The sequence below is a fragment of the Rhinolophus sinicus genome, linkage group LG04 (assembly GCF_036562045.2).
Source record: "Rhinolophus sinicus isolate RSC01 linkage group LG04, ASM3656204v1, whole genome shotgun sequence".
Classification (NCBI taxonomy): Eukaryota; Metazoa; Chordata; class Mammalia; order Chiroptera; family Rhinolophidae; genus Rhinolophus; species Rhinolophus sinicus.
In genome coordinates, this window is record NC_133754.1 from 174,825,367 (window position 1) to 174,838,350 (window position 12,984).

The 12,984-nt window shown below is 39.0% G+C and overlaps 1 long non-coding RNA gene across 8 annotated transcripts in view; it reads right to left on the bottom strand.

Annotated features, from left to right (window-relative positions):
- The window catches only part of LOC109447129 (uncharacterized), a 79,670-nt gene extending 72,498 nt beyond the window's left edge, over nucleotides 1–7,172 (bottom strand). For all 8 annotated transcript variants that reach the window (XR_012495915.1, XR_012495914.1, XR_012495913.1 and 5 more), the window contains exons 1-2: nucleotides 6,933–7,172; nucleotides 6,570–6,656 (exon numbers count right to left, since the gene is read on the bottom strand). This is a non-coding gene — a long non-coding RNA (uncharacterized LOC109447129). The remainder of the gene's footprint in view (nucleotides 1–6,569; nucleotides 6,657–6,932) is intronic.
- Between the last annotated feature and the right edge of the window lie 5,812 nt (nucleotides 7,173–12,984).

Consider the following 12,984-nt stretch of genomic DNA (forward strand, 5'->3'; position numbering starts at 1 on the left):
GGGCCTTGCACACAAATGCAAATGCTTAAAAAAACACACACATAACAACAACTTAATTAACCTGTGGAGACCTCTGCCACCTAATGGTCTCAAAGCAGATAAATTAAACAGAGTATTTTAAAGGGATTATAGTTTGTAATGAGAAAAGTATCAGCAGTTAAGCAGCATATCCTGGTTTGGGCTTTTAAAATGACCTAATCTTGCACTTTTAAACATAAACTTTATTATTTTTAGAATAGCTTTAGATTTATAGAAAAATTCTGAAGATAGTTCACAAAATTTCCATATGTCCCACAGCCAGTCTTCTCTATTAATAACATTGTACATTAATGTGGTGTACTTGTCATAATTAATGAATGGATATTTATGTATTACTATTATGTACTGTCCAGACTTCATTCAGATTTCCGTACTTTTTTCCTAATTTCCTTTTTCTGTTCCAAGATCCCATCCCGGGTTCTAGATTACATTTATATATCATTTTCCCTTAGGCTCCTCTTGACTATGACAGTTTATCTAATTTTTCTTCTTTTCCATAGCTGCTATGAAGTGAATTAATAAGTATGTCCCTCCCAAAACTTCATGTTAAAGCCCTAACGCTCACTGTTATGATCATTTGGAGATGAAACCTTCGGGAGGTAATTAGGTCTAGAGGAGGTTATAAGAGAGAGATCCTCGTGATGTGATTAGTGTCTTAAAAGAAGAGACACCAGAGAGTTTGCACGCCCCGACCCCTCACTGCCCCCCTGTGTGAGGCCGTAGTGAGAGGATGGCCATCTGCAATCCGGTCTCACCAGAACCCCATCTGCAGGGACCCTGATCCTAGATGTCCATCCTTCAGAGAAAATAATCTCCATTGTTTAAGCCACCCATTCGATGGCACTGTGTTATGGCCCCCCAAGCTGACTCAGGCAATGACCCTAGCTGTTCTGAGCAGTATTGATCAGGCATTTTATAGAATATCTCTCTATTTGGATTTCTCTCATGTTTTTCTAATGATTACACTGGGGTTATATGTTTCGGCGGGGAGCAAGATCACAGAAGTAAAGTGCCGTTTTCATTACATAGCAAAGTTACATACTATCAACATGACTTATCACAAGACCTTGATCAATTGGCTGAGGTCAAGTTTGTCAGGTTTCTCCACTGTAAAGCTGCAATATTTTTTCCATTCCATAATTTACTTTGTTCTATCAATTCTATCACTTATTTTGTATCACTGTTGACTCATGAGTATTAATTTTACACATTGAGGAATAATCCAATATGATTTTATTTGCTGCTAAAAGTTTTCCAGCTTTAACCAGTGGGAGCCTTCAGTTGGCTACTCTGTATTTTTGACATATTCTCTTAATTTTTCTTTTCTTAAGCACTTGTTATTTTCTGCCACTACAAGGTGCTCTAGACTCATCTTGTATATACCCTGCCTCACAGGAAGGATCAGCCATTTCTCCAAGGAGTCTCTTCTCTTTTAATTGGTGAACGATAATAGAGACCAAGACGTGGGCACTAAGTGTGCTAGGGCCTTACACTTTTGCAGCAACTTTATTTTTCATCTTCCCTGCAGTTATTTGTGGCAATTTTCTGTTGCTAATGAGAATAAAACCACTTATTGCTCACAATAGCCAAGATGGCATATGTGATGGACTTGGGTGAGCTGTAAAGTACCATAGATATGCAAAGGACTGTACTATGCATCTATACCACAGGTCATCCACGTAGGCTGAGTGACCTCATTGGTATTATGTACACAAGGACAGTGACCAAAGAAGTAAGGGAAACTGTTACATACACACACACACACACACACACACACACACACACATACACACACGTATATCTTCTCAGTCATTTTCACTCCCTAGGTTTGTTGGTTTCCAAGTTCTAAAAAAATAACAGTATCTGGTATACTGTGATACTGTGCTCTTTTCAATGGAATCTTAATTCTTCTGTTTTTTTCTGTTTTCATTTTTGCCTTTTTTTTCTATACTCCTACGTCTTCAGCGTGTATTTATCAAAATATGGATATCTCTATAAGTACCTTCTGCTGGGTCTCAAGGTTTTTTGTTTGTTTGTTTTTGCGTTATTTTCTTTACTGAAGGAGTCTTAACATTATTAGTTTTAATCATCTAATTTTGAGCTGTGTAATCATTTAATTGGTTCTGAAAATACTCTCATAGTAGGCTAAATGGGATGAGCACGTTTGCCAAGGTTTTCATGCAAAATGAAAATAAAGAACAGCCTGTCACTGTAGAGCAGTGGATATGATGGACACCAAGGGTTTGTTGTTCAGGTTTTTTAGTGACATAAAGGAAGCTGACTAAAATCTCTAAGTATAACAAAATCTGAAACGCACTGCTATTCAAGTGGGATTGACAGGTGACACTCTTCTGGGTAAGCCTGTGAAAAAGCAGGTCATGTGGTCTGAAGAAGCTTACTCAGTGTTGTAATAGTATATCTGCCTCAGTAAATATAATTCTTAAAAACTCAAAATGTTAAGCCTGATAAAATCGTTTGATTAGGCCTGAGTTTAAAAGACAGTTTCATTTGTAAATGGCAGGGGAGAGGGGACGTTTTATTTCTTAAAATCTCTCTTACGGTCACGTTATACAACTTTTATGATTTTATGTACATAAAACCTTCCCACTACACTGAGAATCAAACTCATCTTCTTATCCTGCTTCACAGGATCTGCACTGTCTGACCCGTGTCTTTCCCTCCACCCTATCTTCTGTTCTCTCCTATTTATCTACACAGAAACCATCCTGGACTTCTTTCTGCCCCTCAAGCATATCGAGCTTACCACCTCCCCACTTAGGTTTTCAACAAGCTCTCTTCTCCCATATGGAATGTTCTGCTCCCGTTTCTTCCCAAGGCTGGCTCCTCATCATCGTTCAGGCCTCATCTCAAATGCTCCAAAAGACCTTTCCTTCGCACCACGTCTAATGCCCAACTGTTTCTCGTATCACTGCTCTTTTGTTTTCTTCGGAGCACATATCATCATCTGGACTTAGCTCATTGGTTTATTTATTTATATGCATCATTTTATTCAACAGATATCAAAAAGTACCTACTGGGTGCCAAAAACCATTGGAGGCTCTGTGCATACAACAGTAAACAGAACAGACAACTCCCCTAACTTTGTGATACCTACCATTATAGTGGGGTACAATGGCCAATAAGAAAATCGCAAAGGTCATCTATCATGTGTCAAATGGGTGTAAGTACTAGAGAGACTAATAAAACAAAGGAAGGGGAAAGGGGGGCTGGGGTATCATGTGGTGGTGATGGTCAGGGTACCTTTCCTTAATAAGATGATACATAAGCAGACTTTAAGGACTCCTGGAGTTAGTCATGGGAATATCCTGAGGCAGGAATGTACTTGTTGTATTTGAGGAATAACAACAAACTCTAGGTGACTTGAGTGGACTAGATGAAGCATGGAGTGGTCCAAAAGGTGGCGATTATGTAAGGGCTTGAGGCCACTGATTTCTTTTAGATATGAAGGCACCTCTTCTGTAGGCATTTGAAGTAGGAGACATGTCCAACCTTCTTTTTCCTCCCACTCTACAGAAGTTGAAGACAAGGGACTCTTTAGTATTATTTCAAAGCCTGTGATCACAGTAGGTCCAAGAGTAATGATGACAGTAAATTATCAGAGCTAAATTACTGGGAGACTGATTGCTACATCTAATCCGTCAAGTCTAGTTCAATGGTTATTTAAATACATTCCAAGTAGTCTTTAGGTTTAAAAAACAAAACAAAAAAAATAACACACTGGAATATCTCTCCACAGAGCTATTTTTTTTCTTGAATAGTAGCCATCATCATTTACATTTAGTATGCTAGACGTTTAAAATACTTTTAAAATCAAAGCTAGCATTTTAATAAGTAGCATTTAATATTGTTAGTGAAGGCTTAAATCACATAAACTGATCTCATAATGAAAAACTACACACACACACACACACACACACACACACACAGTCACCCACGCAGAGTTGGCCCTCCATATCTGCAGGTTTTGCATCTGTGAATTCAACCAATCGCAGATTGAAAATATTAAAAAAACAAAACAAAGCCGGAAATTCCAGAAAATAAAACTTGAAGTTGCTATGTCGTGAGCACTTTACTGAATTCACATGAATGAAGTGATATGTAGGCAGACCCCATAGTGGCCTATGTGCAGATAGAGGTTATATGCAAATACTATGCCATTTTGTATAAGGGACTTGAGCATCCAAGGATTTTGGTATCCAGAGGGATCCTGAAACCAATCAGCTGTGGATACCGACGTAGGACTGTATATACTTATAAAAATTAGCAGACCTATATTCTCCAAGAAATTCTGTGTTTGGCCATGCTTTTATTCTTTAACACTCATTCTTGGTTTTCTCTTTAAAGTTAGCACCTGCTCTGGAAAGGTGTGCTAGCCCTGTCAATGGATTACTGTATTTTATATGGAAACTGTAAAAATGGATGATGTTTGTCAAGAATAATTTTCTGGGATACTGTTCTAACATATTATTTTGAGTAAAAATAATTATTCCAAAATGGTGTTCCATCCCCTTTTACCACAAATATGGTACTTAATTATGATAACGGAACCGATGTCATTAATCTAGAGTAGTTATATATACGTGTGTGAGTGTGTGTGTGTGTGTGTGTGTGTGTATGATTTCCTTTGACTTATATCCTTCTTTAGTGAAAATCAAACCTTGTTTTACTATCTCAATTTTACAGATAAGAAAACAGAATTGTCCATGACTACCTGGCAAGTTAAATCAATAGATTTCAACAGAAACCTTTGAAAGACCAAAGGGCTGTGTATTCCTACTTAATATTAATGATTAACTGAGCCTTTGATTTCTACTTATTTTTTTCCTTTTTGGGATGCCTGCAGTTGTAGACTGAGGAAGTTATGAGTGGGTTGTTCAGCAGATTTTTGTCTGTAATACAGAATTGAGCTGCAATGGATTCATCTTTCCTCCATTACTGATGTCTGCATACCAGGTCACAGTGTTTCTGGATTGGGCAAGCATGCAGACTGGTGTCCCAGGCCAATTTTAAAGCCTTAACAGTGAGACACAGATAAGTATCACAAAGGGTAACCCATCATCCCTCCAACCGATTTGTGCATTTTTGAAAATGAAAGCAGAATTGCCAGGAGGTATAAAATAATGCATCTAGGACAAATTTGGACCTCCGTTTTCTTTCCAACCTGGCCATTTTGTCTCCATAGCAAACCACTATCTTTCCTTATGCAATAAAGTTGAGATCTGTGCCCGGTTCACAAGGGCACTGTGCAGCTTATTAAATATAGGTAATATGTTTTGGAAGTGCCCTTGGAATGAATGAGATGGATGCAAAACAAGATTAACCTCTGTTTCGTGGCTTTTCTGAGTCTGATCAAATGCATAGCACATCTTTTTCAAAATGTACATAGGAAAACCTACACTATATGCAAATGTTAATAAACCTCCCTTAGCTTTTATGATCCCTGTTAGGACACAGCATAGTTTAGTTGTATTGTCAAATGTGTTTAAGAGCCCCATTTGGTTGTGCATAATATACATAGGAGAGAAAGGTATGTTCCCCAGTGAGGAAAATTCATTTTATCACACTGAACGATCAATGTCATGACTGGAGAAAGAGAGGTGCAGTCAGCATGAAATTGATTCAATTTACTCACTTACAGCAGATACTACAAGAGTCTACTAACTCCACTAATAGTAATAATAATTACAATTATGATTGAGATTATTAAAATGTTCTAAAAGCTATATAACCCTTTTTACATCTAAACAAACAAACAAACAAAACAAAAACAAAAACCCTAAGGATCAGGGAGTAATCCCAGACAAGTTTTAGTCTTCCTGTTAAATACTCTATTCATTCATTTGTCCATATCTGCTTTTGATAAATATTTATCAAATATCTACAATGTGCCAAACCCTATGCCATTATTTTTAGACACAGCAGCAAATGGCAACAGGCGAAGACTGCTCTCCTCATTGAGCAAGCATTTATAGTTATTAGTTTACCATATTATTTATTAATTTACGTAAAATATGTCAGGGGGTGTTAACTGACTTGGGGGAAAATAGTGCAAGGGATGGGTGGTGATTGTGGGAAGAGTGTTGTGTTTTTAAATAGTGTGGTTGTGGTGGGACATGCAGAAATAGTGAAATTAGAGCAGAGGTATGAGGGAGGGCAAAGATAGCTCCATGCAGATTCCTCAGGTAAGAGCATTTCTAGCCGAGGACAAGCAAGTGCATTGAACCCAAGGCAGGGGAGCAGGTGTAGCAGTGTCCGATCATGTGATCAGAGCCTCAGTGAAAAAGAGAGTAATGAGAGGTAAGGTGAAAGCTAATGGGGGCCAGATCTTAGGACTTTTTAGATCATTGTAAATGTCTTTCGTGTTTGCAAGTAACGAAGAGGTCAATAAGTTAGGGGGGAAATGAAAAGATCACAGCCTTCTAGGAGCCAAGAGAAGAGAGAGTTTCAAGGAGAACTTTAATAGTGTTCTGTGCTATCATTTATAATAAAAAATGGTCAGTGTTTGTTACCTGTGATATTCACAAAACTGTGCCATTTATGGGAGTAGCTGCTATATTTGTCTTATTCTCCATTGTCTGCTGCAATCAGTCCAGTCCCTGAAACATAGAAACACCAATACATGTCTATTTTTTAACAGATAAATACATTTCATACTTTAATAATCACAGCATAATGTTTTATTAGCATTCCATTTTACAGATGAGGGAGAAAAGACCAAGAGAGGGTAAGACTCCAAGAGGCAGCCTCAAATTATCTCAGCCTCCAATCAGTGGTCTTTCTGGTCTTGATACTAGAACTCAAATTTTCAGAGCAAATGCCTGTGATCTGGGTTTTGCTTCTCCTCTTGAATATTAGAAAAATCTGAACCTTACCTGCTGCTCATTGCTGGCTGTGAGTACATCTCTTGGTGCCAATTTTGCCTCCCCGCTCTCAGATGTCACCAGCTACCCTGCTGAATTCTCATCTTTCCAGCCACAGCCTAGCTTGGGCATTAAATGGCCAGGATAAACAAATAAGAAATTATCACTTGGAGCAAACATCTGATTATCTCAGCAGCAATTGCAATGAAAACAGAACACAGGAAAGGGCAGCTGCTTACTTCACTGCTTTCATTCCAGGCTCTGATTGTTATGGAATGAGGTGGCCTTTCCACCTGGCAGTGGATCATAGGGCCAGGTGGTGCCAGGTGGCATGGACTGTGGGGAAGAAGTTGGAACATCTGTGACTCACCCATTCAGGCTGTGATGAATCTCTTCAAATCTCTGGGGTGCCCTAATCTGGAAAAAATAAAAATAAAAGAACGAAGGATCCTAGGGAAATGGTTTGGGATCCAGGCTCTACAACTCATGTGCTGGTGGTCTTAAGCAAGAGCTCACTTTCTGAGATACTATTGCATCAGTGGGAAAATGCTAACAATGCCTAACTCACAATGTTGTGGTGAGACTTAACGGAAGCGTATGTGGAAAGCACGAGCTATGCCGGACACCACAAAGTGTTGGTTGACTCTCATGCAAAATGGCACTTGAATTGTCCAGCTTACTAGAGTTCTTAATAGTGATTTGGCGCACGAGTACACTCAGTTAATAAAATATTTGGTTGCATTATATTGTTAAAAGATAAACTGAGGCATGTTAGAAATTGTAAGAGTTTATCTGAGCAAAAATTGATGTGAATTGGGCAGTATTCAATCTAGCAGATAGAAAAGAGGTCCGTGGAATGGTACACAATGAATGAGTTTTATGGGCAGGAGGGAGCCAGAACGAGGAACTTATAGGAAGCAAATAAGCAGGTTGGTTACTGCAAAGTTCTCTTCCTTTAGGGGCTGGCAGGTTTCTATCAGGGAAGTGAGCTAATTAGTACTGATCCTGTGATTCCTGGTTGACAAGACTAAGATTCCATTTCTGGGAGAGCTGAAACTGTCATTAAGTTTTGGTTTGGTGGAGTAACTCGATTTTGGGCTTGTTGTCTTATTTTTAAGAGTATGGATCTCACACAGGGAGATATTTCTGTGCTGGAGGGCAGAATTTTGGAATTGCTGGGTCCCTGAGTCTTCTGCTATCCAATTATATGTTATAATTGATGTGATTATAGATCTTTTGGCTTCATACTAGAGGTAAGTTTCGGGAAATCTTTCATATCTTAGTTGTGTTGGGTCTTAACTTGTTAAGAGAGATTGATCCCATACTGAACTATGGTTAAGGAGTGTTTTTCAAGAACTGAGTGGGGTAAAGTGAGGTGACTAGTAGAAGTGAAGTCGTTAAATTTGCCTTGATTTATGAGGAAAAAAATAAAGATGGATACTTGATTAATAAGAGACTTAGAAACAATTTTTCTTGTGTCTTGAAGATAGACAAGGAGCCAAGAGAGAAAGAAAGACTAGACAAGACACTTATAGAGCTGTACAACCCCCTGGGAATTATGCCTAGGGGGTTTGGTAACGCACTGATGCTAATCCAAAGGATCTTTGTTGCAAATCAGAAAAAAGGTAGGTCTCATGCTACACAGTTTACTGCTACCTGCTTCATAACTGTGATGAATATACAATTTGGTGAGAACTATGTGGTGACTGCCAGGTGTGCACTTAGCTCAATTTGCACTGTGATGCGTTGCAGCCCTTAAAATCGGACTTTTAATTTGGAAATTTGGTTATATTTGGTTACTAAATGGTTAGGAGAAAGAGGAACTTTGCTGTGAGTCATGCTTTTCTCTTCCCTTTAATATCTGGTAACGTTTGATGGAGTTTTCTGGCAATTCTGTTCATCATTAGTTTCACCCAAATGTGGTAAGAAAAATGAAGACGATTTTAGGAAAACATACTATGGGCCAGACACGACGCCAATCACTTTCTATGTGCAATACTTCCTCATTCGATTCTTATAAAAACTAGCTGAGGTAGAAGGGTCATTAATTCCATTTTATGGATAAAGAGACTGAGAGGCTAAAACTTGCCTGTATGTGGTAGGTCGGTGTTTGTACTTGGACTTGTCTAACTCCAAAGGTAGTGCCAGTGAGAATAATACAACATACAAATAAAACCAAACAAAGGCCACTGTCGTTTCTTTCAGTCTAGTCCAGCTCTGTAGCAGAGCACATGGGGACCTTGTCATCCTTTTCCTGCATATATGTACCGGGGGTCCCAAAACAATGCATACACATGACTTGTATTCATCTTTTGTTATCCGTATATATTGAGTATTACAATTTTGATACAGTTTTGTCCTGTCTTAAAATGTGTATACATTTTTTTGTCTCTCTGTCTCTCTGTCTCTCTGTCTCTCTGTCTCTCTCTCTCTCTCTCTCTGTATGTATATATATATTAGGTTGATGCAAAAGTAATTACAGTTTAAAAGGTTAAAAACAATTGCAAAAACCACAGTTGCATTTGCACCAACCTAATGTATTGTATAGTTGTCATACGATACTATATGAATGTTTAATCACTATGTTGTTTACCTGAAACTGCCATCCTTCTTCTTGAATACTTCTTCACATCGCATTCACAGAAGGATGGAAACAGTTTAGGTCTTCACTGTTTATAGTGTGGTCTGTAGATGAGTAGAATCAACAGCACCTGGGAGTTTGTTAGAAATGTACAATCTTATCTGCAGCTACCGGATCAGAATCTGCATTTTTAACAGTATCCATAGGTAATTTGTTTGCACATTAAAGTTTGAGAAATACTACTTTTGGTCCTCAAGGTCTTCAAATCTAACATTCTTCAAGCCTCAGGCAATATTTTCCTGCAGTTCTTCATTCAAATAAGGCAGTGTGTTACCATAGAAAGTGGAAAAATCCTGGTTGCTATCTAAGCTACCCAAAGTCACCTAAGTCAGGGTGGTCTGTTATCTTCTCTGGGAAACTTGAAAGTGGCTTGAGTCAGCAGCCAAATCCTAATGTCCTACTGATAGGAAGATACAGCCTGCCTTCCTGACTGCAAGGTCAGAGGTAGAGTTTAGAGTCATATGTGTTCACATTTCAGGAAGACACAAGCCCTTTTGACTCATACGCCTCACCACAAGTCATAGAACCCATCCTGCCCTCTCTTCTAACCCTGAACTCAATTGTTGTGTAGCTCCAACAAATTTGCTTTAATGTCCCTGCTCTCCAGCTATAGCTCAGGGATGCTCTGATTAGCTGCGCCCTAAGGGATGACAAATGGATGCATGAGCTATTTCTATCTTTATGATGATGCTGCTCTGTGATTAGATTCCAGAAGGAGGGTGAGCCTGTTGGGGATGTCTGAGTAACCTCACCCCAACCCTTTGGCAAATAAAATGAAATGCTAAAGTCACCAGTGCTTTGAGGCCATCTATTCTGGGTTTGGGCCACCCCTGCTTTTCAAATCCTGTTTTAAACTTTCCTCTGTAGCTAGCAAGCTGGGATAAATATATCATTTCCTTGTCATTACTCATCCTCCTCTGTGTCCACCTCTCTTCCTGGGCTCATAGCTGGAGACCAAAGGTAAACTGAGACAACTGTTCACTCACAGGGGTGTTTATCCCAGACTTTACCGTATGTGATACAGATGGAAATGCTGGGACTAGGGCAGAGATGGAAATAAGAAGCAGAAAGGAGGAGAATGTAGGAGGGAGATAGAATGAAGAGAGAGAGAGAGAGAGAGAGAGAGAGAGAGAGAGAGAGAGAGGTGGAAGAACAACAACAAAAAAAGAGATTGAGAAGGAATGAAGAACAAGAAATGGGAACAGCTATTCGATAGGAGAAAGGTGTGAAGAGAATAAGGAAGAGAAAGAAAAAGAAAATAAAGTTCCTAAGTAAAGGGAAGACATCAAAGAAATAAAGGAACTGCAATACAGTGAGATTAAAATGCATGATAGAAAAAAGAGTGAGTGAGAGAGAGATCAAAAAAGGATGAAAGCATAAAGTGAGAGATACCAAAAAAGTGCAAAGCATAGGATGGTCATACAATTTCTCACCCAAACTTTGAGAGTGAAAGTGGAAGAAATTAATAATGATACAAAGACCATAGATGAAAACAGGATTGTCCCAGGCAAACTGGGATATGTGGTCAGTCAGTCTACTAAGTAGCTCTTAAAATTCTGATTAACTTATTCTCTACTTCCCATGTATCACTTGCTCTTAGTTGAGGTTCTGTGTGGATCTATTGCAAGACAAAGTGACTGCAGAGTAGGGTACACTGTGTATCGTACAGGGCCTATATTGGAGGGAAAGAAAAAAGGTGAGCTTGGGGCTGAGCGCTGTTTTCCAGGAAATAAAGCCCATAAGTCTAGTGAAGTTATTTGACAGAAAACCATTTTGTGGTCTCTGCTATAGCCACTTATTTCCTCACGCTCTTTCATTATGTTTTAGAACAACATTGTGAGTTAGGCATTATTATCAAAATATCACCCCTGATGGGGAAAAATATATGAATGCCTGAAAAGGCACTCTTAGAATAAGCTAAGGTAGGTCCAATTCTGCAATGACTCTTTATTCTGCCAGCAAAATTTGTCTCTAATACATATACATCTTCATTTCTAATACTGCTCTCATCATTTTTCTGGTATAACTTCATTTCTGCCCTCCCAGCCCTTTTCTCTACACCCTCCCACCTTGCTCTATACTTCTCACAGGAAAAGCAATCCCAACCTCACTATGCCTCTCTTCTCATGAAATCCTTCACTGCCAGTAGACACAAGCTGGCAAAAATTGCAGCCGTTAATACATTCAATATGAAACAGGCTTAATAGCAATACTTAATTCTTTACTTACATGGGAAATAGTGCCTAAGTCAAGTAGTTGTTTAGAATATAATTTAGTTATTATTTGATAAGTATTTTACGGTCATTTCATATAGAGCATGTTGTATGATTATTTACATTATTTAAAGCTGATGTAAGATAGTGGGTCATCCGATTCATATTCTTAGAAGGGAGCTATACAGGGATGAGTGATGAGGATGATAGCCTTCAGTCAATGTAGTCCAGCAAAGCCAACCACATACTGGGAGCCTATGAAACAGGAAAGAGACAAGCGCTAGTCTCAGCTTCAGTACAAGTTGTGAAAACTGAAACCCCAGAATTCACTTGGTCTCTCTGGTCTCAGTTACCGGCCTGTAAAATGAGCGTTTGACAGGCAGAGTGTATTTGGAAATCCCTGCGGCCATTCATCCTTCCTACACCCATGATAGCCATCAGTAATTAATTGATCAGTACACATTTCCCTTTCCATGTTGTATCTTCAGAATCTTAACAGATTGCTGCAGGCAACCACGGCCAACCCAATGGTGATTGGACTTAATTGTCTTGTAGGAGCTAAATGGTCTTGACTCTTGTTTTTCAATTATAAAAGGCAACTATTCTTTAATGTCTCTTACACATGACTCATCTGTTCCTTTCCATCATCGTAGGAAATATCTAGTCCGAGTTTGTATTACTTCATTCCTCAACAATTATAAGGGTTTCCTGAATGGTTTAACCTGCTTTCGGTCCTTTCTCCTACCCCATAATTAGAAGGAGAAATTCTAAAAGCATAACCAACTGGTGGTATGATTTTAGATGATGTGACTGCTAACCCATTGTTAGCAGAGCCACAAAAGCACTCACACAACAGTGGTATGCAGTGGAAACATAGTTCTTCAGCACCCACCTAAGCAGTTAAATTGTTAACATAGGCTATAAACTATGCGTAATCTGGCCCCTGCCGACCCCATCCTCATTTCACTTAACTACCCTCTCTGCCTTCTAAATACACACGCCTTCTTTCAGATCCTCACTCCTGAGCTGTGCCTCTAGCCTCAAGCCCTTTAGGTAGCCCGTTCCCTCTGCTTATAACTTCTCCTTTTCTACCATTTTGCCTGGGTTACTCCTAGTCATATTTCAGACGTCAGATTCAAAGTCACTTCCTCAGAGGAGTGTTTCCTGACATTGTAGCCTGAGATAAACATCCCTGCTATGGCGATTTTTT